General features: G+C 41.6%; 1 protein-coding gene across 4 annotated transcripts in view; it reads left to right on the top strand.

Annotated features, from left to right (window-relative positions):
• Positions 1-24,561, top strand: part of WDFY3 (WD repeat and FYVE domain containing 3) — a 190,105-nt gene that overhangs the window by 31,617 nt on the left and 133,927 nt on the right. For all 4 annotated transcript variants that reach the window (XM_080368510.1, XM_080368508.1, XM_080368509.1 and 1 more), the window contains exon 2: positions 18,518-18,612. The gene's annotated coding sequence lies outside the window, so the exon portion shown is untranslated. The remainder of the gene's footprint in view (positions 1-18,517; positions 18,613-24,561) is intronic.

The following is a 24,561-nucleotide window of genomic DNA, read 5'->3' as shown; positions in this document are numbered from 1 at the left end:
ACCATAGTGGTGGGGATGCCCTGGTCCAATGTAGAGTTGCCAAAAGTAATGCTTGTGTTAAGTGGATAACTTCATTGAGAATTTTGAAATTGCATTTCAGACCTTTTTGGCTGAGGTGTTCTGTTGTCCTAATCCCAGAGTTCTTCTTGGGGAGGGATTGAAAATCAGTCTGTAATTTACTAGTTAACTCGTAACGGTCGGAGAAGACCTGCCTCAAAACAGTTTCTTTGGAAGACATCAGGTTTGGCCCTGCATAAAGCATCTTTTTGTCAGATTTCTGTATGTGGCATTTTCAGGTACCAAAACAAACACTTGAAGGACAGTGAAATGGAAGTCAGTACACATGGTTTAAAACCTGGACTTGAGAAGTATGTCAGATGCTTTTTGAAATACAAACTGATTATTTCAGGAATTTGTCCAAGAACTTACTTGAATTCCAAAATAATAGTGATTTTTTGAAAACATGCAGTGGAGAGATTTGTAAGGAATCTGTCTGTCCTGTCTGCTGCAGGAAAAAAAAAGGTGATTATTTGTATCAGTGCGTTCCTGAAGTGTTTATTGTTTGCCTCCATGTCTTTGCTTTGTGCATGTGTTTCTTGCAGTTGATTCATCTATTGTTGAGTGATAGGATCCTCGAGAAGGATTTAACCACTTCTTAGCAGTTTCAGTGAATACATGCATAACTTAATGTGTGGTGCTGTGGTTGCTATGGATTAGTAACTTAAAAGGCTTCTTTTTTCTTAATACTGGTTTCTAAAATAGTCAGAAATTTTAGAAATTGAACCATTTAGGACGAAGATGCTTCTTTGCTGCTTTGGCGAAAAGTTTGGGTTTTTTTTTTCCCCCTCCCCTTTTTAAATCTGGTGATTTCCAAGTTGCAGTTGCCTGTGTCTCCCCTTTATCTTTTTGAGCCTTAGTATAATGTTGAGTTTGGTTATTGGAGAGTTTATTTTCTGTTGAAAGCAATGGAAAATAATAATTTTACATGTGCTTCTATCAAGTTGCAGGTGAGGGTTGATACCAATTTACAGTGATGCTAGGAACACACTGGAAATGAACAGCAGCTCAAGTTCAGTAATATTCTTGAAAAATTTCTTGATCAGTAAGCGCTGTTTGGATTTTCTGTATAACTACTAAGGGCATATCCATGAAAGGTTAATTCACTTCAAAGAGAGTTCAAACTAATCTGTCCATTGCAGCTTCGCTCTTACAAGAGTAAATCTCAATTGTGTTAACTGGTAGGGAGAGAATTTTATTCGAGTGGTACTTGATCACGCTGTTTAAAGGCTGTTTACGCTTAAAATCTTGATCAGGAGGATAACCAGGGTGGTGACGTTTCATTGCAAAGGCAGCAAAATATTGCTGAAATAGATCTCTTTAAAAAAACCTAATTCTAACTTGAGATCTGGCAAACCTGGGTTACAATATGAAGACCTGTGGTGTTTGGAAATTGAAAAGCATGCAGGTCTAGAGGTCTAGTATCTGGGTTAAGTGTTTTTAACAAAAAAAAAATAATGAAGTCCTGCTAAACTAGGAAGGTGGTGACATCAGTAAGCTTAATGACTTGTCTTGTATGGTGTTTCCTCATTCTGTGATACCTTTCTTGAGCTCTGCTTAAATAAATCTGAGATTGTAAATGTGATTATTGTGGTACTTTGCAGAGTTCAGCAGTGTTCCTCATTTCATCATAATGAACCTAAAGCCTTCTGACTGTGTTGTGAAAAGCCCAGTTCCTTCAAAGTAACACAATGCAAACTTCGTTTTATTATGATTATTCTAATGCCGTGGGCAACTAGCCAAAAGTGACGTTTCTTTACAGGATTGGTAGGAATCTACGGCCATCAAATTATGATTACCTGTTGTCTTTAATGATATTTTTCAAACTAACTGTAAGAACACTTTTTTTTTTTCTGAATAATAAATCAGAACATAAATAACAGTTTAAATGGTGTTAACAGCCTTTGTAAGCTTTCCTTTTACTTCATATTCACTTATTTCTTATAAAGTAGAACGGTAATGAAATTCTGTGGTGTTCTTGGGCGGAATTTTTTCCCACTATGGATATATTTTTTGTATGCTTTGGTTATGGCACAGATAATTTTAGCCAGAATCATGCCTTTTGTTTTACTCGATATTTCTAGTGCAGAATTTTCAAGTAATTTTAACTGTGCAATAGGAAAAACAATTGCAACCAACTTAGATTGCATTTAGTATAAGAGTAGTAGGATTTTTAAAATTTGGTAAATACTTCAGATGCATAGTAGAGGTAGAAATTGTAAAAGAATGATAACGATGGCTTACAGGCAGAGGAAGAAGAGATTCCTCAGAGCAAACTGAGTAAGAATGTGTTAAGGGGAAGGAAGGATCAAGCTGTATCAAGTAGTTGCTATATTCCTCTTTCTAAAGGTTATCCTCTCTCCCTCAATCAGCAAGAAACCAAAACCAACAGCCCCCTCCCCCCCCAAAAGAAGACAGAAGTCCAGCTGGAAACTTAAAATTCATGCTTGTGTAAATGCAGTAGCTAGGTATCTTTTAGAAATATTTACTAATAGATATGTGATTCTGTGCCCATGGTAACAGGGAAAACTGGATGACTGTGGAAAATGAGTTAAAACTATGATCTGTTGATAGTTTTCTCTTAAGATATTTTTTTCATGGTTGGCCATACAGACCACTAAAATTGTGAGGTTACTGAATCACTGAAGAGACATTGCAGTTTTGGCAAGTGGCATGTCATGGACTTAAGTTATTCAGTGTCTTTAATATTGGTTGGTGTTTTGGGTTTTTTTTCCTGTGTGTGTTATAACTTACCCATTTGAAATGATCCAGATCTGAAACTTGCTTCCTACTGATTTTTACAGATCTTGCACTTCAAAGGGAAAGGCTTTAATTCATCCATTTTTTTTTGTGTGAAGACTTCATGTCTGAAATCTTGGCAGGACAACTTCTGTTTGTGTGGAATACATGCTTGGACAGGAAGAAAACACTGAAAACTAAATCTGTTCTCTGCATTCTTTTGCTTTCAACTTTTTAGGATTGCTAGGCAATACATCAAGTTAGACTGTTAATTGGACAATAAAAGTGGGTATTATTTAGTGGTCTGAATTCAATTCAAGTTAATAATGATCAGGAATGTGTGTTATTAAATATCTTTGTTGGCCTGTGCACGCTCTCTTGGATCTAACATCTCAGAAGAAAGGAAGAAGAGATGAATCAGCTGAGGAATGGAGAGATTGCTGGGAAGACACTGAGGAAAGTCGGTTTGATTTTTGAATGTGAATTTGACAGCAGGAGATCCACTGTATGGAAATATTTTAAATATGCAGACAATGAAAATTTAGCTATGATGCTTTAACAAATTAAAGCCTGTGAGCTGAGCATTCCATTGAGCTCTCCTATTTGCAGAGTAAAGTCCTTTCGCAAAACTTGGACTAGCATTTTTGAAGTGCTGAGAGCTACTTCTGGAAAAGGAAAAGTATGTGGTCATAATTTTTGCAGATGACTTTAAGAGTGGCTCCATTTAGACACATTTCTTTTTAGGACTTGATCTGCAGTACCTTAGTTTCCCTTTGGTTCAAGAACAAAGAAAAATCAGTTAGCTTGATTTTGTCCAACCCCCCAAAATGGCTGTAAGAGCTAGTCTTCTGTTCAACTTAAGGATCGCTAAATTAAAAGATGACATTTTACTTTGGACACTTAGATTTCACATTGCAGGTTGAAACAGTTACTGGGATATTCAGTATTGTTTTAGTCTGATGGTGTTTGTTAGGACTTTTTAAATTTTTTTTTCTAACACTTGTATTAAGCTGGTCAAGACAGGAAAAGTTTGATTAAAAATGAGATCCCTGGTAGCTGCCAAGAAAGGGGAACCCAAAGCTGTGAGGACTTTGCAGGCAGTCTGTAGAACAAGCTCTCCCAGGAATATACTAAATAATCTTGGACACTATTTGGAAGGTGTATCTCCTGTCAGGATGGTGGTAGTAGTTCAGTGATTTGCTTTGTTTCCAGGTAGCTACTGGAATAAGGAGCTGGTGAACTATGCAGTAAAATAGACATTTGTGGAAATTGTTGACTTAATGCTCCTTTTCTAGCATGCCTTGTTACTTCAGTTAAGCTAGAAATGACTTGGACTTGGAGAGAGCTGAGGGTATGCTAGCCTTGCAAACTCACAGAGTACAAATGACTGGTTACAGATGGGAGTTTGAGGAGCTGGGTAAAAAGATTAATCTGTGACATGAGAATTGGAATTCTGTAGCACTTTTGAGAAGTGAAGGTTGGCAGATCACAGTGAGATGGCTAGCACTACAAGACCTACGTAAATGTTTTATAGCTGTACATGTGCCTTGGAAACAGGCTCTGGGAGCTGAAGATTCCTGGTGTAGTGTGTGATAGAACAAATAAATCCTAATAATAAAAGGTTGATTTAGGTATAGTCACCTTCGACTTGTTTGGTTGCAATGTTGAACAGAATCTTCAGGATATTCTTAAACATTTAAATACATACTGATCTGTACTTCTGATGCTCAGGCTGCTTATTGCCTTAACACTGTCTGAGCAGACAAAATTCTCTAGCCAAAAGAGATGTGACCCAGGGACCTTCTGAGAACAGTAACATTTAATGTAGCAGGGAGGAAACGATTTTTTGGAATACATGCGCTTCAAGCCTTTGAGTCCAAGGTTGCTGACCAGAAAAGACTTCTTGTAGAACAGAAATATCTAGCTGGGAACCCAGAAATGAAACCCTCTGTAGATCTGTTTCTTCTGGTTCCTGGGAACACTTGGACACTGGCTGTGCAGCTCATGGCCTGAAAGCAGTGTGCTTAGCCCAGGGCAGGAGGACTGGTGGGAAATGTGTGCAGCATAGCTGGCCAGTTACCTGGAGGGTGGCGGCTGCTTTGCCTGCTGCCCTAATTTTCTTTTCATGCAACACACGCTGAGCAAATGGCTTGGTGCTCTGCATATTGTGAAGCCTTTTTCTAGGCTTTTGGATGAGGACAGTGTTGAGGAGTTGCATGTAGGCAAGAGTTGCTGGCTAGGAAGCACATCTACCTCTCCATTATCTGTGGAGCGATCTCTCTGTGTCGCAGATGGACAAAACCCACAGATTCACAGATGCAAGGTCAGCTCTTGCCCTCGTGAAAATTTTACCTGAAGTACAGCATCACACAAATGTAAAAGGTGGGTCAGCAGGGCAGCTGCTTTTGGGCTGTACCGTTGATTCAACTTGACTCTAGGTAGGACCACCAAAATGTTGCCCTGCCACGGTTCTCTGTGATCATTGTAAAGGAAGGGTTGTTAGTGTGGGTATTCTCCAGCATTGAGGGTGCTGGAGAAAAACTTGTCACAGAACTCGTGTGACAGGACATGGCAGCTGGAATGAGTCTTGAGGAACCTGCTTGCATCTTCTAGGGCTGGATGAGAGTCAAATACAAAATATTCTGCTAGTCAGAAGGTCTGTATGCTTGGGAGGGCCTGTCCTCTGCCCAACATGTCCTGTAGTATGTCTGCTTTCTGTTCTTTTTTTCCTGGTTTTTGTTTACTGCAGACTCAGTGACTTAATCTGGCTCCCAAGCAGATGCCTGGGGAGAAAATTATGTCTACTGGTGGAAAGGTTACTTTTGCAGTTGTAAAGCAGTAGAACAGGCAGGAAGCTGAAGGCTGTTGAAGAGAGTTAAAAGAATCCATACTATTGAGAGACTGGGGAAAGCAGAACAGTAAGTCAACACCGGGGTTAAGACTTGATATATATGTGACAGTGGGGAAAAGAACCTCTCAAGGTCTTTCAGGTTGGAAGAAACCTCAGCAGGCCTGTAGTCCAGTCTCCTGCTCACAGCTGGACCAGATGTGAGATGGCACCAAGTTGCACTGGGCTTGATCCTGTTGTGTCTTGAAAACCTCCAAGGCTGGAGACAGCATAGCCTCTCTGGGTCCTGTTCCAGTGCCTCTCTGCCCTCAGTGGGGGAAAAAGGCTCCTCTTTATATGCAGCCTGAACTGTATCAGTGTATGCCTCTTGTCTCTCATCTTCTGCCATGCAGTGCTGTGAAAAGCCTGGTTTTGTCTTTGGTTTGCCAGTGGCCTGTGGCACCTTTTAATATAGGTCAGCCTTCAGTCCTTGTTAGAAAGTTGTAACTTTGTGTTTAATTAAAGTAAATAAAAATGACTGAGCTTGGAATTAATGACAGGGATAGCATAGTGATATTTATTACATTACGAAATAGAAGATCAGTGAGTGCAGCTCTATTAAGCAAGCTGGTGTGTGGACTAATGACAAAAAAATCTTTCATTTACTTTTGGGTGTATTATTTAGAATAACCTTTATGCTTCTCTTCATAAAAGAAACAAGTAACCGTCCCACCGCCACCATGACAATTGCACATAGTGCTTAAAATTGTGTTGCAAGCATACAAATATCATCAAGGTAGCTGATCTGTTATTACAGATGTGCCAGAGAATCTGTCCTCCAGTGAGGTATCTAACCTTTGGATTTCAGAATTTTAGATACCAGTAATTTAGATAATCAGGGTTTGTCACAGTATCCAGAGGGTTTTATTCATTCCTGTGGAGAGCTAAAGGACTAGCAAGGCCTTAGCTTCCTGAAATAAACAGAGAACCCCTCTCTGTTATTCTAGTTTTTGTTTCCTATTTGATGAAGGAAAATGATATGTGTGTTCATAAAGGTTTATTTTACTCTTTTATAAATAGAATAATAGCATGTGTAAACAATACAGACTTACTATTTGAATATGTATTTGTCTGATCTGATTAAGGGCCCTGTCTTTTGATATTTGATCAACTTAGAAAGTATGTACATGATCACTAATCTTTATTTTAGGAGAGATAACCACTGTAGAAAGCTTGACTGTTCTTACCCTCTTGGAGATGCACAGGGATAACATGAGAGGCACTGAACACAAGCAGCAACAAGGCAAGTTACGGCTAGGATAAAAATTTACACCATGAAGGTAGTCAGACAGTGGAGCTGGTTTCTCAAAGAGTTAATGGGCTTTCCACCCTTGGAGATGCTCAGAATTCATCTGGACCTCTGAGCAACCTCATGTAAGATGACCCTGTGCTGAGCAATCTTGGGCCTGTAAACAACATCCAGTATTTGTATGAGAGGAATCATAGTGGTGTAACATCAAGACCCAATTATATAATTTAAAAATGTCTGTGTAAAAAGATAATGCACCTTATCAAGCAGTTTAATTAATGAAACATTGTCACAGGTGACCTGCAAGTCAGTTCAGCATATCTGTGTAGGAAGCATCTTGACTTTAGCACTGAACGGATTGCTATTTATTTCTGCAAGAGCAGCATTTCTTTGCTGTTAAGAGCATACGGCTGTTTATGGATGATTGTGGATTAATGCATTCTTGGCAAAGACTTGGAAATTGAGGATTGAGTACAGTAGATGAAAATATTCTGAAGACAACTTGAAATAAATTTTACTAATCTATTTAAATGTACATGGTTTTGACGGTTCATTTGGAGGGGGAATTACCATTTATTTCCATTTGGAGCATCAACTTATAATAGTAGATACTATCAAAGCATGCAAATTTAATTAGGAAGTAATTAAAGAGCGAAGTAACATCAAGCGTATACAGCAGTTTTCTTGTTCCTTTTTCAGTCTAATTTTGGCCTTGACTTAACGTAAATGCACAGTGTATGGAGCACTACTTCTTTGCAGTAGCATAGAAATCGGGTTGCATTAAGTCATCCTGACTCTTCCAAATGACTGCAGTAACACTGAAGCAAGACTTGGCCTCTTCAGCAGAGCTTGCTTGCAGTAAATGAGACTGGATTTATTTCCTTGACTTTCCTTGTCTTGCTTTAAAAAAGCTTGAGCTGTTGGTGTTAATTTTTCCTTGCTTTTAAATTATACCCAGTGCCAAATTGTTGAAGTTCTTTCTTGGTGTTCTGCCTCTCTGTGTATAGGATGCTTCTGGAGATGTAAGTGCAGCTTGAGCACTTTCTCTAGGGTGATGTCGTCTTTTGTTGTACCTGGTTGGCACTTCACATACATATGTTCTCAGCCCTTTGCTGTGTTGAAAACCATCGGCTGAAATGTGAACCATTAAAGACTAGAATTTTTCAGATAAGAAGGGACTATTGTCTGAAAGGCATAGGAGTGCATGGTGCCTGTGATACCATCTGTCAGGGGTGCTGTAGTTTGATTGCTTTTACCTCTTGGATGACTTCAGTGGAAAGGAGCAATGTTTAGGAGCTGTACCTAGTAAGGTAGCTGTAATGATCTGTCATAATGACTCCATTCGTGAAGGCCTGCCTCTTTGCTGTTGGGTTGAGGGCATCTAAGTTTTGAAGATTGACATTGTCTCTCAGTGGGATATCTTCCTTTTGGTTTTTCTTTTCTTTTTTTTTTTTTTTTTTTTTTACTTTTTTTCCTCCTCTCTAAACATGATTAGTTGTTGGGAATACAAACTAAAGCATTCACATTGTTGTAGTGTGGTTGTAATTGGGATTGCATGCTTAAACAGTGTGTCTGTCATTATGTATGAGAAGTAGACATTTCATCTGCTTATGGTGCTTATCTGTTCTTATGTGCGTTTCTGGAGCTTGGAGACAGGACATCATCTACACAGAATTTTCTGTCCTGAATCATGCTTTCTTAGTGTCTGCATTTGTAATTTAGATGACCACATACAAGATCTTCCCCCTCCACCTCCAGAAAGTTGTGTGTAAGGTGTTGGCGGTGTTTCTTCCCTGCCCTTGGCTTGTATTATCTTTCTAGTGTTGCTTGCTTACCAAGTTGTCTTGCATTTGCTCTTAGGGACAGCAAGAACACAGCGTTATGGATGAACATACTCTGTTCTAAGTTGAAGATGGATGGAGTAATAGTTTGGTTAAATAATTTTCATCATCTGTGGTGACGGGTGTAGGTAGACTCCTGTGTGTCATTTTTGCTGTCATCTACTGTGAACCTCTGGAGATGATATATGAGAAGGTGGTGCATGTGCCTTAATGCATTTCTTCCTTCATCTTTCTTGAGCATGAGGAAGTTAAAGGAGTCTTCGCTTGGAAATATGTGTTAATTTGGAAGTACGACAAGAATGGCAATGGTTGTATTTGAAAAACAAAAAGCAAAAGAATCCAGTGAAGCCTGTGATGAGAAGAAAGTAGCCAGGTTGATGGACTTGCGAATTGTTATTGAAGAAAACAGATGTGGTAGCTTTCCTGCATTCAGGTTTACAATGCTAGAGCTTGATTTAGCAGAAGTAGTGAGTAAGAAACAGTAAAGGAGGAGGGCCTTGGCAGGAGCCAGAACCTGAAGCCTGTTCAGTGTGGGTTTTTTTTTGTGTGTGTTCACTTGTTTGTTTGGGATTTCTTACAAATGAGGCTGACCCTTCTGTGGTCTCTAAAGGTGTTTTCTTTGTCAGAGGGAAACATCTGGCACTTTTAACCTGATCCTACTGTTAAAATAGCTGGAGGTGCTTAGACAAGATATTGCCAGCATTTGTATTCCTTTCTCAGATTCTATGTACGGCAGAAATATATTGTTACCTAAATTACTGCTCATTGTTGTAGCCAACGTGAATTCAGATATGTGCTCCTGTTGGTATATGGTCCTGACCTGTCACCTCATCTGGCTAAAGATGGGCTTTGGCTTCATATCCATTGTAGTGCATCTGCAAGTGCACCAGTGATCCAGAGAATGTGTGCTAAGCACACATCTCTACTAGAAAAGGCAGAAATCGGATTTGGGTCATGTAATGTTTATGATCCCTTTGATTTCTTTCAGTTGAAGGCAGGACATGGAGTAAGTATTAGCACTCAGTTACTGTAATTCCTAGCAACTACTGTTTTGGGCTTCAGCATCAATGCCTTGTTTGGCTCCAACTGATGTGCATTTTCTTTGTATGTAATGTCTTCCTCCACTTCTCTCTGATATAACATGTAATTTTGCAAAACATGGAAACAGATAGGAAAATGGCTGGTTAGGTCTGAACAGGTTTCTGTTGAATACCTGTGTGTGTATCACAGAAGAAACCTGATGCTATACATAGAATCATAGAATTCTTTAGGTCAGGAAAGACCTTTAAGATCATCAAGGCCAGCCATTAACCCAGCACTGCCAAGTCCACCACTAAACCATGTCCCTAAGCACCACATCTACACGTCTTTTAAATACCTCCAGGGATGGAGACTCAACCACCTCCCTGGGCAGCCTGTTCCAATGCTTGTGAATTCCAATGCAGTGAATAAGTTTTTACTAACCTCCAGTCTAAACCTCCCCTGGTGCAACTTGAGGCCATTTCTTCTTGTCCTGTCGCTAGTTATCTGGGAGAAGAGACCGACCCCCACCCGCCTACAGCCTCCTGTCAGGCAGTGGCAGAGAGCGATAAGCCCCCCCAGCCTCCTTGTCTCCAGGCTAAACACCCCGGCTCCCTCAGCCGCCCCTCACAACACTTGTGCCCCAGCCCCTTCCCCAGCCCCGCTGCCCGTCTCTGGACACGCTCCAGCCCCTCAGTGTCCCTCCTGCAGCGAGGGGCCCAAACCTGAACACAGGATTCCAGGGGCGGCCTCACCAGTGCCCAGTGCGGGGGGACGGTCACTGCCCTGGTCCCGCTGGCCACGCTGTTGCTGACACAAGCCGGGATGCTGCTGGCCCTCCTGGCCACCTGGGCACGGTGCTGGCTCCTGCCCAGCCGGCTGCCCACCAGCACCCCCAGGCCCTTTCCCCCCAGGCACTTCCCAGCCGCTCTGCCCCAGCCTGGAGCGCTGCGTGGGGCCGGTGTGACCCCAGGGCAGGACCCGGCACTCGGCCCTGTGGAACCTCATACAAGTGGCCTGGGCCCACGGATCCAGCCTGCCCAGACCCCTCTGCGGAGCCTCCTGCCCTCCAGCAGATCAGCACCCCTGCCCAGCCGGGTGTTGGCTGCAGACTCGCTGAGGGGGCACTCGATCCCCTCGCCCAGATCACAGACAGAGACACGAACCGGGACCGGCCCCAGCGCTGAGCCCTGGGGAACACCACGTGTGCCCGGCCGCCAGCTGGATGTGGCTCCATTCCCCACCCCCCTTTGGGCTCGGCCAGCCAGCCAGCCTTTTACCCAGCCCGGAGCGCACACCTACAGGCCGCGAGCAGCCGGTTTCCCCAGGAGATGCTGTGGGACACGGTGTCAAAGGCTTTACTGAAGTCCGGTAAACACCCACAGCCTTTCCCTCATCCACTAGGTGGGTCACTTGCTGTAGAAGATCAGGTTCATCAAGCAGGACCTGCCTTTCATAAAACCCTGCTCTTTGGGCCTGATCACTTGGTGGCCCTCCACATGCTGCGTGATGGTGCTCAGGATGACCTGCCCCGTAACCTTCCCCATCACCGAGGTCAGGCTGACAGGCCTGTAGCTTCCCAGACCCTCCTTCTGGCCCTTCCCGTAAATGGACATCACGTTTGGTAACCTCTGCTCTGCTGGAACCTCCCTCTTTCGCCAGGTCTGCTGGTAAATGATGGCAAGTGGCTGAGTGAGCGGTTCCCCAGCTCCCTCAGTACCCTCGGTGGTCCCATCCTGCCCCATAGACTTGTGTGTGTGTTGAAGTGGTGTAGCAGGTCACTGACCATTTCCCCTTGGATTATGGTGGCTTCATTCTGCTCCCCCTCCCTGTCTTCCAGCTCAGGGGGCTGGGTACCTGGAGAACAACTGGTCTTACTATTAAAGGCTGAGGCAAAGAAGGCAGTAATTACCCCAGCCTTTTCTTCATCCTTTGTCGATATGTTTCTCCCCACGTCCAGTAAAGGATGGGGATTTTCCTTAGTCCTCTTTTTGTTGCTGATGTATGTATAGAAACAGTTTTAATTATGTTGTATGGCAGTAGCCAGTCTAAGTTCTAGCTGGGCTTTGGCCCTTCTAATTGTCTCTCAGCATAACCTCATGACATCCTTGTTGTCCTCCAGAGTTGCCTGCCCCTTCTTCTAAAGGTCATAAACTTCTTTGCTTTTTTCCCCTTGAGTTCCAGCAAAAGCTCTCTGTTCAGCCAGGCCTGTGTTCTTCCCCACCAGGTTGTCTTTTGACACATGGGGATGGCCTGTTCCTGCACCTTTAAGATTCCCTGCTTGAAGAATGCCCAGTCTTCCTGGACTCCTTTACCTTTCCAGGTCTTTCTCCCAAAGGACTCTGTTAACCAGTCTTCTAAACAGGCTGAAGTCTGCCCTCTGGAAGACCAGGGTAGCAGTTCTGCTGCCCCCCCCCGCTCCTTACTTCTCCGAAAATCAGTAACTATCATTTCATGATCACTGTGCCCAAGATGGCCTCCAGCCATCACACCACCCACAAGTCCTTCTCTGTTCCCAAGCCACAGGTCCAGCAGGGTGCCTTTCCTAGTTGGCTCACTCACCAGCTGTGTCAGGAAGTTGTCCCACACACTCCAGGAACCTCCTAGGCTGTTTCCTCTGTGCTGCACATCTGGTAAGCTGAAGTCCCCCGCAAGAACAAGGGCTAGCAATTCTGAGACTTCTCCCGGTTGCTTACAGAATATTTCATCTGCCTCTTCATCCTGGTTGGGTGGTCTATACCACACTCCCACCATGATATCTACCTTGTTGGCCTTTCTTCTGACTTTTACCAATAAACACTCAACCCTATCATCACTATCATTAAGCTCTAGACAATCAAAACACTCCCTATTATAAAGAACCACCCTGCTACCTCTCCTTCCTTGCCTGTCCCTTCTGAAGAGTTTATAGCCATCTGCTGCAGCACCCTAGTTATGTGAGTCATCCTTCCATGTTTCCATGATGGCAACTATGTCATAGTTTTCCTGCTGCACAGTGGCTTCCAGCTCCTCCTGTTCATTGATCGTGCTTTGGGAGTTGGTGTAGATGCACTTTAGTTGGGCTATTGATCCACCACCCTTTTGCAGGGAGAAGGCCTAATTCTGATGTGCAGTGTTCTCAGGCACTTCTGTGGTTTCTAACACATTAATAATCTTTGCATCTTTGCTGCTGCATGGATCTCCATCCCCTACCTCCCCTGAGGTGGTAGACTGAAGGACTTCACGTATTTTAGGGCTTTCATTTTCTTATATTATGATGGCACCCGTACAGTATGTGTAAACTTGATAAACGTAGTTTATCCATGGAGGAATACTTGCAAAATATCTTAAAGGAGGGGGGTGCAGCTAAACTGGAAGTCTGCACAGCATTTGTATTTCTTTTTCAGAAATGAGAGGTACAAACCCCTGCATTTTATGATGTTATTTTATCAATTTGCTTCTTTGCAGGAACCAAGCTGTTTGTGATTGCTGAGATTTGTTATTCCGCACTTTTGTGGGATGTCTGGTGAGGGTAATGATCAAACTCTACTTGATTTGTTAAACTCTTGAAGCAGTGCCTCGAAGTACTGAGATGTTCAGTCAGAATTAAAATACAGACCTAATTAAAGCTTCCTGGTGGAATACCTAGTGGGATGCAGGAGTGTAAATGTTTTATGTTACAGCAAGCACATTTTTTAAATGACAAAGGCAAAGTAGTAATGGCAGCTAAGAGAAATTATTGAAATCATACATACATATTATTAGAAATTGATTTAAACTTATCAGCGTCAATTCTGAAGAAGAATGTTTGGATAAGCAGTAGTTAAAGTTCAGTTGACTGTATCCTTTATCTTAACAGAAAGATGTTTATAATAAAAAAGTGCATTTGTTATAAAATATATGATGACCCATTGTATTACATAGTTAAAAAACCCTCAAAACTTCTATTCATTTGATGGAAAAATATTTTTATGATCTTGTGTAATTATACAAATTACATGCATGAGCTCTTCAAGAAATGCCTATACATTGGGAGTTGTCTGAAAAAGAAAATGTCTGTTAAACTTGATGGTAACTGTTGTGAAGTGTCATTTGTGTTTTTATTGGTTATGCTTAAGCTGGCCACCCTAATATTATGTTTTGAAAAAATAGTGGTTAATGACATATTCTAACTCTATGAACCTAAGGAAGCCTGTCAGTACAACAGGGAGTTTTATGTAAGCCATGGGTGGGAGTGTTCTTGGTGACTAAAACTTGTTTTCTGAATGACACTTGATTTCTGGAAAGTAATAGATGTGGCTACTGCCAGAGTTCAGTGGTGGGTCAAGAAAACGAAGTGACTCAGAGCTGGGAGCTGGCAGTGTGGCTTCTCAGTTGTGCTGGCATCTGCTGAATCAGCTACTGCCTGTATGTACATCAGTGAAGGTGGATTCTGGTGGATGAGAAATCGGGAAAATGTACTTGTTTTGCACAGCAAGTGGAAACGTGGCAACTCTATTATATTTGTTACTTGTCATTTACTTTTCATGAGGTAATTTCCACTTGAAATGCTTTTGAAATGTTCATGCGAAAACACCTAATATGAGATGGGTAGTTTGGTTCTTAGCTATGCTTCTCTTCCATTGTGGGTTTCAGCAGCCTTTGGATAGTGTGGGATCTGCAAATGGGAAAGCCATTAGCCAGAGAGCAAGGTGCCACATGTCTTCTCAGTGTGTGTCTGGAAAGGTGGTGGTTTAACTGCAGGTGGCAACTAAGCACCACACAGCCGCTCAGCTGCTCCCCCCTGGTGGGATGGGGGAGAGAAAATCAGAAAGGTAAAAGTGAGAAAACCTGTGGGTTGAGATAAAGACGGTTTAATAAGTAAAGCAAAACCCACATGTGCAAGCAAAGCAAAACAAGGAATTCATTTACTGCTTCCCACCGGCAGACAGGTGTTCAGCCATCTCCAGGAAAACAGGGCTCCATGATACATTAACGGCTACTTGAGAAGACAGACAACATCACTCTGAACGTCCCCCCTTCTTCCTTCTTCCCCCATCTTTATATGCTGAGCATGATGTTGTATGGTATGGAATAGATCCCTTTGGTCACCTGGGATCTGCTGTCCCAACTGCATCTCCTCACAACTACTTGTGCACCCCCAGCCTACTCACTAGTGGGATGGTGTGAGGAGTAGAAAAGGCCTTGACTCTGTGTAAGCACTGCTCAACAATAATGAAAACATCCTGGATCATGAACAATATTTGCAGCACAAATCCAAAGCAGAGCCCCCTACTGTGAGGAAAACTAACTCTTTCCCAGCCAAAACCAGCACAAAGGTGCAGTCTGATTCAGGGTGAACTTACATTCCTTTCTGCACCCTTTCAGTGGACAGAGATATGTAAGGAAGCCTGTGGGCAGCACAGCCATGGAGTCCCTTTTGTGCCTGTGTGCCACCAGGAGATCCACTGTCCCTGTGGAGGGTCAGGCACCTAGTTCAGATGGAGAGAGGGTGAATGCTGTATGAAATCTTCTAAGAAAGGTAAATGTGATTTTTGATTGTTTGGAAAACATAAATCCTTTCCTCAAGCATGAAGAGAAAGGATTTTGTTTTCAGCATTTAACGTACCAGTATATTTCCCAGCGGCGTTTCTTCTTTACAGCAGAGGCTCGATTAAGTAGAAAGTATTGAAGCTATGCTGCCCCTTGGCACTGACCAGAAAGAGTTCTTTCTCACAACTTGCAGCAGGGTTTATGTCTGAGTGTGGCATAGTTGAAGGACATAGACTAGCTGCAATTTCTGCTTGGCATGTTCCTGAGCCTTCACTAGGATGGGGGATGTGAGGAGACTGGTGTTGCTTGAATTCTCTTGGGTGTTTCCAGAGTTCTGCTTTTTGTGACCAGTGGGTTCAAAATGAAGCTATTTTGTTAATTAGTTATATTTCTTTGGAGGATGTCGGTATTTTGAGATATTCGAGGTTGAAAACTTCCATTTTCTCCTTGCTGTAGTATAAATGGAGCATGCTGTTGGCTTTGCAGCCACTTTTGGTAGCTCAGCTGATGACTATAGGGAAAATTTGAGCTTGGGCAATACTGTAGGTTAGCTGATTTAAGTAAAGTGGGAGTGGCTTATTTTTGGCACCAATGAAGGCATTTATTTAGTTTAAACAGCACCTCCTGTCTCCCATGTTAATTGGTTTTGAGACTAAATCAAAGCAATTCTGTGCAAATGCTTTTTATGAAGTATTTCTCAAGCCATTGTGACCTTAACAAACTTAAAACATGGAAGCAGGATAAATGTAAGGGAATCAAGACTTAAAGAGACAAGGCATTCCAAGTGTACTATGGGAATATAGATAAACTATAGATGGTTCAGATCCCAAAAGACCTGGTTGGAGGCATGGTTCCTTGGTTCTCCCTTCATTCATACTTTTTACTGCACCTAGTTTCTCTTAGACCAAGTAAATAAGGCGTATGAATGAGGATTGCAAGGTGTCTTCAGGGTTCCCAATGGTGTTTTTTACTATTTTAGCTGGAGAAGATGCTGGTACTAACCGTCGATTTCTGTTCAAGTAAGCTTGTGGGCTTTGAGTACTTGTAGTGTCACTGGTCATTTGAGTTTTGCAAATATAGTAAGCATTAATTAAGTTCGGCTTAATTGCAGTCTGATCTGATTTGGAGCCCATACCTGAGATTGGCATTGTCTGTATTTAAAAATAAAAGTCTGTCATTTTGAACCTGAGAGGTTGTTCGTGATGTAATCGAGTTCTTAACAGAGTGAAACATTGTTGCTTTTGTAGAGGTAAAAATAAAAGTGCTCACCCTAATTTTTGCTGGGTTTTCTGGTCCAATTTCTGGGTTTTGTGGTCCAATTTCTACTGTTCCACATCCAGTGCACGCATACAATATCTGGTACTGGCTGCTGGCTCCTTATGTTTCCCCACCAACAGTTGCATGTTGCTGAGATAAGTGAGGGGAGATGAGGTGGATAGAAGCAGAGGATAAAGGCTTTTCACGAGCACGTCATATTGAGTATGGCGAGGATGCCGTAAGGGTGGTTCTCTAGGCTGGGTGACTGTGTGGCAGTGTGGGCCTGCGGTATGTTGCCCAGGCCTCGTGTGAACCTGGATTTTCACACTGGCAAAGCAGCATCTAAGGTACCACATAAATCATGGACATGGATGCAGTGAAACACATGAGACTGGATTCTAGGATATCTGCTTGTCTGAATTTATATAGTTTTAGGGTGACCACTGCAGATATGTTGCTGGAGCTAATGTCCTGAGAAAATAACTGTAAGCGGATGCTGTGTGGGCTGTGGGTAGGAGAGGTAGGTGAGCTGAAGTAATGAAGATGCTGTTGAGAATGCTATTGGGGTGAGCACATGAAGTGCATTGAGTGGATGAGTCCCTCTGGAAATTGGACTCACTATCCTGTTGTCCTGTTTACTGGGGGCACGTTGGTGTATTTTTCTAGTTTGTTGCTCAGACGCCTTTACTCATTTCCTAGATTAAAGTAGGAGTGTTCTTTCTAAAAGCAGGCTTCACTCAAGTAAGGGCCCTTAGTTTTACAAAGAAATACATTCCCAAGTCTTAAATGGTGTGCTTTAATTGACTTCCCTGTCCCAGGAGTAGCAGAGGATTTTATGTTCAGGGAAAATGGAGTTAGAAGAGGACTTCTTGCTTTAGCTAATGATAGTGAACTCTTGCACTTGCCAGCAAGTTATCTAAGGTTTTAGTGCATACAATGTTGTAACAAAATGTTTTATTGTTACTAAGCCCTGCACCCTCTCTCTGAGCAAGTTTGTCAGATTAATGCCGTGTCTCCCACAAAGCCTTTCTAAGGTACCTGATGCTGTGGTGCTAGTTTTGACCTGTGTTGATTTCCCCCTGCTAAAATATTTCTCACTCTTTTTAATGTATGAAATAATTAAACAACAATGATGTGAATTGTGTTGCAAAGTTTTCCCAGTTGCTTCAGATATGCCTGTGCTGTGCAGTGCACTGTAGCGCGGGAACATCTGAACTACTAGTGCCCAATGGGGCCGACTGGGAATAAGAGGTAAAATAATGGTCTGCCACCTCATGGCTAATTAACTGAGGTGCAGCATTTCACTGGGGTACCTAGTTTGCCAGGTCCAACAGTGGATAGTGGTGGTTTTGCTGCCTCTGCCACCTGCCTTAGATTAGCTTGGAGAATCTTGTGATGGATTCATGGAGTCATGTTGAAGTGAGCTTAGACTCAGTGCCCCTTGTTGGCTTGTGTGTGTCCAATTGCACAATCGAAGGTAAGCATTTTAAAACTCTGAAAAAAGGAGCAGAAATGCTGGGGGAGAGGCCAGGGTAAGCTAGATGCATTCAGTAGCTTCACAGTTGCTCAGCTGGGTTGGAGTCAATGCAGTTTAGTTCTTATTCCCCTGCTGCAATGATGAGAAATCATGTAGTTCCGTAGACGGGTGCTCTTGCTGATCACAGGCTGTCAGTTCATTAATTACTGGACTTGCACTTCATAGTAACTCTTCTAGCAGTTCATGTGCTCTCAGTGAGTATCATTTAATTGGGAAGATAATGCTTGTTTAAGCATAATGCTGTGTGTCGATTTCTAGTTTGCTATAGCTCATTTTTCAGGAGCTATTTAAAAGATTTCTATGGTTTGTGAAAGTCCAGTTGTCATAGGACTGACTACTCTTCCGTTTCAAAATGGCAAAGCTTTGTGATTTTATTGTCACATTTATATTCTAACCTTTTTCCCTTTTACTTTACCTAGTGAAAGAACAGCTTTGGTGTTGAAGAGAGACCTCTGAAAGGAATGGGCCCTGGTCTTTTGAAGCTGTTTGCCCTGATCCCAGGAATGCTGTAGAGGTTAGTGACATGGATGCTTAAGAGCTTTTGTAGAAATTGCCTTTTGATTTGTAATTGGCACACTCTTCAACAAATTCTGTGTGAAGCAGTTCATTTGCCTGTCACAGAAAGAGAGTTAATTCAGGCACTGTCAGAACATGGTCAGTTTAAAATTGCTTTACCCAAACAAAATTTAGGATTTTGTTTTTCTGTGTAGATGCTGTAAAAATATATAGTTGGGAGTCACAGAAAGTTGTGTGGTGTGAGGTGTGCTCAGAGTCAAGCTGCGTTAAACCTAGAGGTTTTAATTGATAGATTAAAAAAAAAAAAGCAACAGAAGGTGAGAGTGAGTGATCATAATACATGAGATCATAATACGTGATTACTTTTTGAGTTTTTCAAGCCTCTCATTTTTACTTTGAGAGAATACTCCTGCTCTTCTATAGAATGACAGGCTGTGAGAGATCATTCTCTAGCCACACAAAGGTAGTGTTATTTCTACGTTTGCCTTGAGTGACCTGAATTTTGATTTTGTTTGTTTCTTTGAATTATGTACAAGCTGGGTAGACTGCTTGCTGCAATTGTTTTTCCTGATAGCTATATCGTTCTGCTACAACTGTTATGGCCTACAAGAGGCTTCCTCTTGCAGGTAGAATATTCAGTCTAGTTTACTTTCACATTTTTTGTAAAGCTAAAGAGGATCTACCACCCAGTGGATTTCTTCTTAATGGGTCAAAAAAGCTCGTATAAATATCAGATTCAGTAATGCTTTGTTTTGCTGATGAAAAATTAATGTAGCAAGTAAAATTTGATGACGCGGGTGGGGTGGAGGTAGGCACGTCGAAGTGCTCCTAAGCAAAGAAGTGAATTTCCATAAAAGCAGTTGAATTAAAATCTATTAAACCTGTCTGGTTACTGTAAAGGATTTCTAATCTTTGTTAGCTTACTTTATGAAGAGTAATGTCCAAGCTTTACTAGGATACCCTTGAACATATAGATCCTTTTGGAGCAAATAATAAAAAAACTGGAAAAAAATGCTGCAGCACATCAGACACAGAAAATGAAGAGATGACCCAGTGGAAAAAGACCTGTTCATACAAGGAAATGCTAGTTGGCATCACTCTTTGAGGCATGTAGAGTTTAACAACTGTTATTGTAAGTGGTGCCATTACTTACTGACAGCTTTAGTTATTCATATACTCTCACTGTCTGTATCTTACCTGGTATAAAACTGAAAGTTGTAAAATGTTCAAGGGGAGATATCACTTCTAATTTAACAAAATCACACAGAAAGACAAAAACCTCAAAACACATCCTTTTGTATGAAATCCTGCATTCCAACATCAGTGTTTTCATTCTAGCTCCGTGCTGCTTCTTCAGTCTCCAATGTTTTATTCATCAACAAAAAAACCAAATCTGTCCACAAGGGCATCTGACAGAAATACACTTTTTTTTTTTCTTTCATAGAAAATGCCTTGCTCCCTTCAACTTACTATGTTTAGATATTTTTTTAATATACATTCTATGTTATGGAGAATAAAAAAAGATGAAGAAAGGCTTATACTATATTTTTTGAGAGTTTTTGTGGAGTAAGATACGAAATGTAGAAATAGTTGTCGTCTGGGATTGTGTTAGAGAAGTCTGACATACGGCTTTGTTTTAAGCTCCCTGTGATAGAAAGGGATGTTTGCGTGCTGTGCTTTTGCATACACAATGCGCTTCCCATAGTTGTCAGGTTATCATGAAAGATTAATTTGCTGTCTCCCTTAGACGTAAGCACCAGTATTTCACACTGGGTCAAAAATTTTTGCTAGTAATAGGTTAACGCCTGAAACTTCCTTTTACATGCTCCTGTCTATGGATGTGAAATGTACCGAGGGAAAAAATTATCTCTATTGAGGTTAATTAGGTGGAAATGCTGCTCTCTGGTTCTGTAATCACTACTGCTGTTTTCCTGACTTCTTGGAGTAGGCTCATCAGTATCCTAGCAAATGTTTTTTTCAGCAAAACCACAAATTTAGTTCATAATAAATAGATCTGACCAACAGAGACGAGGTGTACCAGTGGTGTAATTGGAATAGCAAGAATGCTGTTAATGTTTTGTCCCTGTCTTATGTCCAAGATAGAGGGTATTGGAAGAACTACTCTACTGATAAGTGACAGCCTGTGAAAGGCAAGCCTTAGGCAATCCCTTGGAAAGACTCTAGGTCCCATGAATTGAAACAAACTGGAGGCACAGTAAACCTATTTTTATAGCTTTCTCTTGTTTGATTATAACTTCAAAGAGCTGCCTGGGAGAAGTCTCAAAGGCATGTTCCTGTAGATGGAGGGATAACTGTTCAAAGTGTTCAAGATGAAACTTGGATGTGCAGCAATTTTTGTAAATGAGGAAAAAACAATGGAGCAGTGGGCTGCCATCTGGCTGTATTGCAGCAGGAGTTTATTAGAAATACTGTTTATTCTTCAGTGCTGCTAAAAGGTCACTCTTTTTAAAAAAGAAGGGGGGGGGGGAGATAAAAAAAGTCACCCTTGTAATACCTGCGTGAGAGAAGTGCTAGTGAGAGGCTGCTGCTCTCTGCTTTGCTCCATGGTTCAGCATGATGAAATTTTTTCCTGTGGTAGAGAGATGGCTATCTTACTTAATCTTCTGTTGAGTCCTCTGATATGGAAGCTTGCACAAATACTTCTTTTGATAGGGAACATACAGCTACTGTGAAAAGCCCTGTACCTTACACCAAAGTGCATCTTTGCTAAGTTGACTTTGTTGTTTCTGTGCCATTTGTCAGAGTTGAACTGGTCACTCTTCAGTGATGCCATCTCTTGAACTTGGTCATAAGTAAAGGCAGCACTGTGGCTGTGCCGTTATATGGTTTCTTTTCAACATGCAGGACAATTCTTGTACCCAAGGCTGTGTTGTGGGAATGTGTGTGTCTGTATGCATTCTATGTAATGTGTAACAGTGCTTGAATAAATCACTTTACTTCAGGTACCTGAATATTTCTATCCCTCTGAGCTCTATGTAAATTACTCTGCTTTCAGGGCATCCTTTCTTTGTTCAAATGACAGCTATTATCAAACAAGTTGATGTAAAAAGCCCAAACACCTTCCTCCCTCTCTCACTCCTTGTTCCCAGACTGAGCAACCTGGGAATGTGTACTTGAGGGAACATCTGCAAATTCTGACAGAGAGATAAAATCAAATTGAAGAAAGGAATGTATGGTAAAAATGTAAAGGAATATATGGATGTATAAGAGAAGAAGCCTTTGCTGCAGCACTGTTGTTGCAATTAAATTATAGCATTCAGCATTTAATTACCTATTTTTTAATGTGTTTTTGTTTGGCAACATATTGCTGGGTTTCACTCTGTTTGTTGTGTGGTGTTTGTTTTAAAAATGAACAAGAGTAGTTATCATTATTCTATGTGCTGGTTACCATCAAAGCTTGAAAAGAACACGAAACTAGAGAAAAGGGAAAGTGTTGAAAAAGTCATGTCCTTTCACTTCCAGAGAGTAAGTTCTGTCCCCAGGTTGTTTGCATCCAGAAATGGCCAAGCATGGTGCAGGATGTCCAAATGAGTCCATACAGTTTCACAGATGCACTGCAGAAGCCAGGACTTGCAATAACTAACTAGTAAGTAATTTCAATAGCTGTAAATGATGGTGCAGTGCATTTTGTGTACAATTACTGTCAATAACTCTGCTTCAGTAATTGTGCTATTACTGCGTGAATATTCAGGCTCTTTTCTGGGATAAATTTAGTTATAAAGGAGTGACTGTTGTAGTCATTTGATCATCCTTCTGTGGCACTGGGAGAATTTTTTTCAGAGAGCTGTAGTGTCAATCCTGATTTGTTTTCTGTGCCTTTGGTTATTACTGGAGAAAGGGGTTAGTGTAGTGGCACGACATAACATGCAAGTAACTGTAGTTATTGATAATGGATTTCCCAGGGAAATCCTACCACTTCTGAATAGTTGTTGTTACTAAACTAGAACACCTGACAGTTATGATCTGAACTAGCTATTCTAGATTGTGTGGTGTTGTGCATGAAAATAGCATTGCAAACTAGAATAGTAAACACTGTATAAAAAAACAGGCAGAGAATTTTAAGTTAACGTTAGGAAAACCCACATTGCATCTGATATAGATTCTGGTAAGAAATGTCACTTGTACATCTTTTATTGTTTTGAGAATAATTAGTTCTATTGTTACAGAAATTAAACAGATTTATTTTTCTATGAGATGAGAAAAGTAGGAAAATTGTTTTACAAAATTCATGTATAAGCTGTTCTCATTTGCAGTGACTGTGTTGCAGAGCAGATGTCTTTTTACGTGAACATGCAGCTTTTTGTCTCATTCTGCTGCTGCTTGTGTGATTTTAATTTATTTTTGTGAAGCAGCTGTATCACTTACTGTGGCCTGGGCGTTGTAAGGCCAAAGGAGGAATCCCTTTTCCCCTTTAGCATCCTCCTCCCCTTCCTGCATCCCTCTGCTCGCCGGGAGGGACAGGCTGTGCTCTGCAATCAAACCAGCCTGTGTGCTGGTACAGCCAGCGCTGGGGCTGGCGCTGTGAAGCCCAGGCGGACCGCCTGACTGCCAGAAGGATGTTTACTAATGATGGGCTGGCAGCGGCTTGTAGGCAGAGGAACTTGCCGTCTCCTATTAGTAATATCTTACAAGGAGAGGATTTGAAAACTAAGATGCTTGCACTGAACTTCAAGAATTTGAGGTAGGATGAGACCTAAGTGAATACAAACTACTTGTATTTCTTTGCATGATACTTGCCCCACTCCCGCCCCCAGCCTAGCATTTCATTAGTTTTTCTTGTCAGACTCTTCTGGAGTTGTACTTAATGTTATAAAAATAAACAACCAAATTACAAGCTCAGATTTAGTAAAAATACAGTGATATTTTAAGTAATGTAAGTAATTGTGCATAATTTCCTGGTTTTAGGATGCTGGCTGTACAGAAATAAATAAAAAATAGGTAGATTGCGTTTGTCGTTTCACCTGAGGAAGAAAATACTTTATTTTAGTTCATCTTGTGCGTAGTTTTCAAAATACAGCTAATGTGAGCCTGTTCTCAAGTGTAATAGTTCCTGTGAAGCAAGCTTGCTATCAACTTGAAATGTAGTGTTCTTGGAAATATAACAAAGTTGGAGAACCACCCATCATATTAAAATAGAAATTTGCCTGTGTCTGAGTGCCGTAGGCTTCATTTCTTCTCTTTGAGTAAGAGAAGCTGTAGTGGGTTTGCATGACAAGGCTTTGGTAGTGAGGGGGGCTATAGAGGTGGCTTCTGTGAGAAGATGCCAGAAGCTTCCCCCGTGTCCGACAGAGCCAATGCCAGCTGGCTCCAAGATGGGCCCCACCGCTGGGCAAGGGCGAGCTAATCAATGATGGTGGTAGCACCTCTGTGGCAGTGTGATGGTAATTGCTGAGTGTCTCCCTGTCCTTATCTCAACCCACAGGCCTTTTGTTATGTTTAGTCTCAGCCATCTGTTTGAGGAGGGGAGTGGTAGATCAGCTTTGGTGGGCACCTGGCATTCAGCCAGGGCCAAAACACTACAGTCCTTTTTGATGCCCAATATGGTGCCCAAGAAATTTGAGATAAAGATAGTAAACAGGAGAGGTAATGAGCAAAACATGGACTGAACACAGCTAGAGAGTGAAGAGCAAAATGATCATGGAGAATTTCTGTTGTCCCTTCACCATGATGAGGGGTGGATTGTGTGTAAATTGTCCACTTTGATTCAGTGTTGTGATGACATTATTTTGATTTTTAGTGTGGAGAATTCTTTTCCTTGGTAGTGGGTGAAGTCTGTGAACTTGTATGATGAACTTTGTATGATGAGCATGGATTTTAAGGAAAACTCCTAAATACGTGATTTTCAGAGGTGAGGTGTGGAATGTAGTGGGTTTACATGGCAAGGTTTTGGTAGCAGGTGGGCTACAGGGGCAGCTTCTGTGAGAAG

Source organism: Falco punctatus (assembly GCF_963210335.1).
Source record: "Falco punctatus genome assembly, chromosome: 1".
Taxonomy (NCBI): domain Eukaryota; kingdom Metazoa; phylum Chordata; class Aves; order Falconiformes; family Falconidae; genus Falco; species Falco punctatus.
The sequence above is the reverse complement of the archived record's forward strand: the minus strand, read 5'-3'. Positions and strand labels throughout refer to the sequence as shown.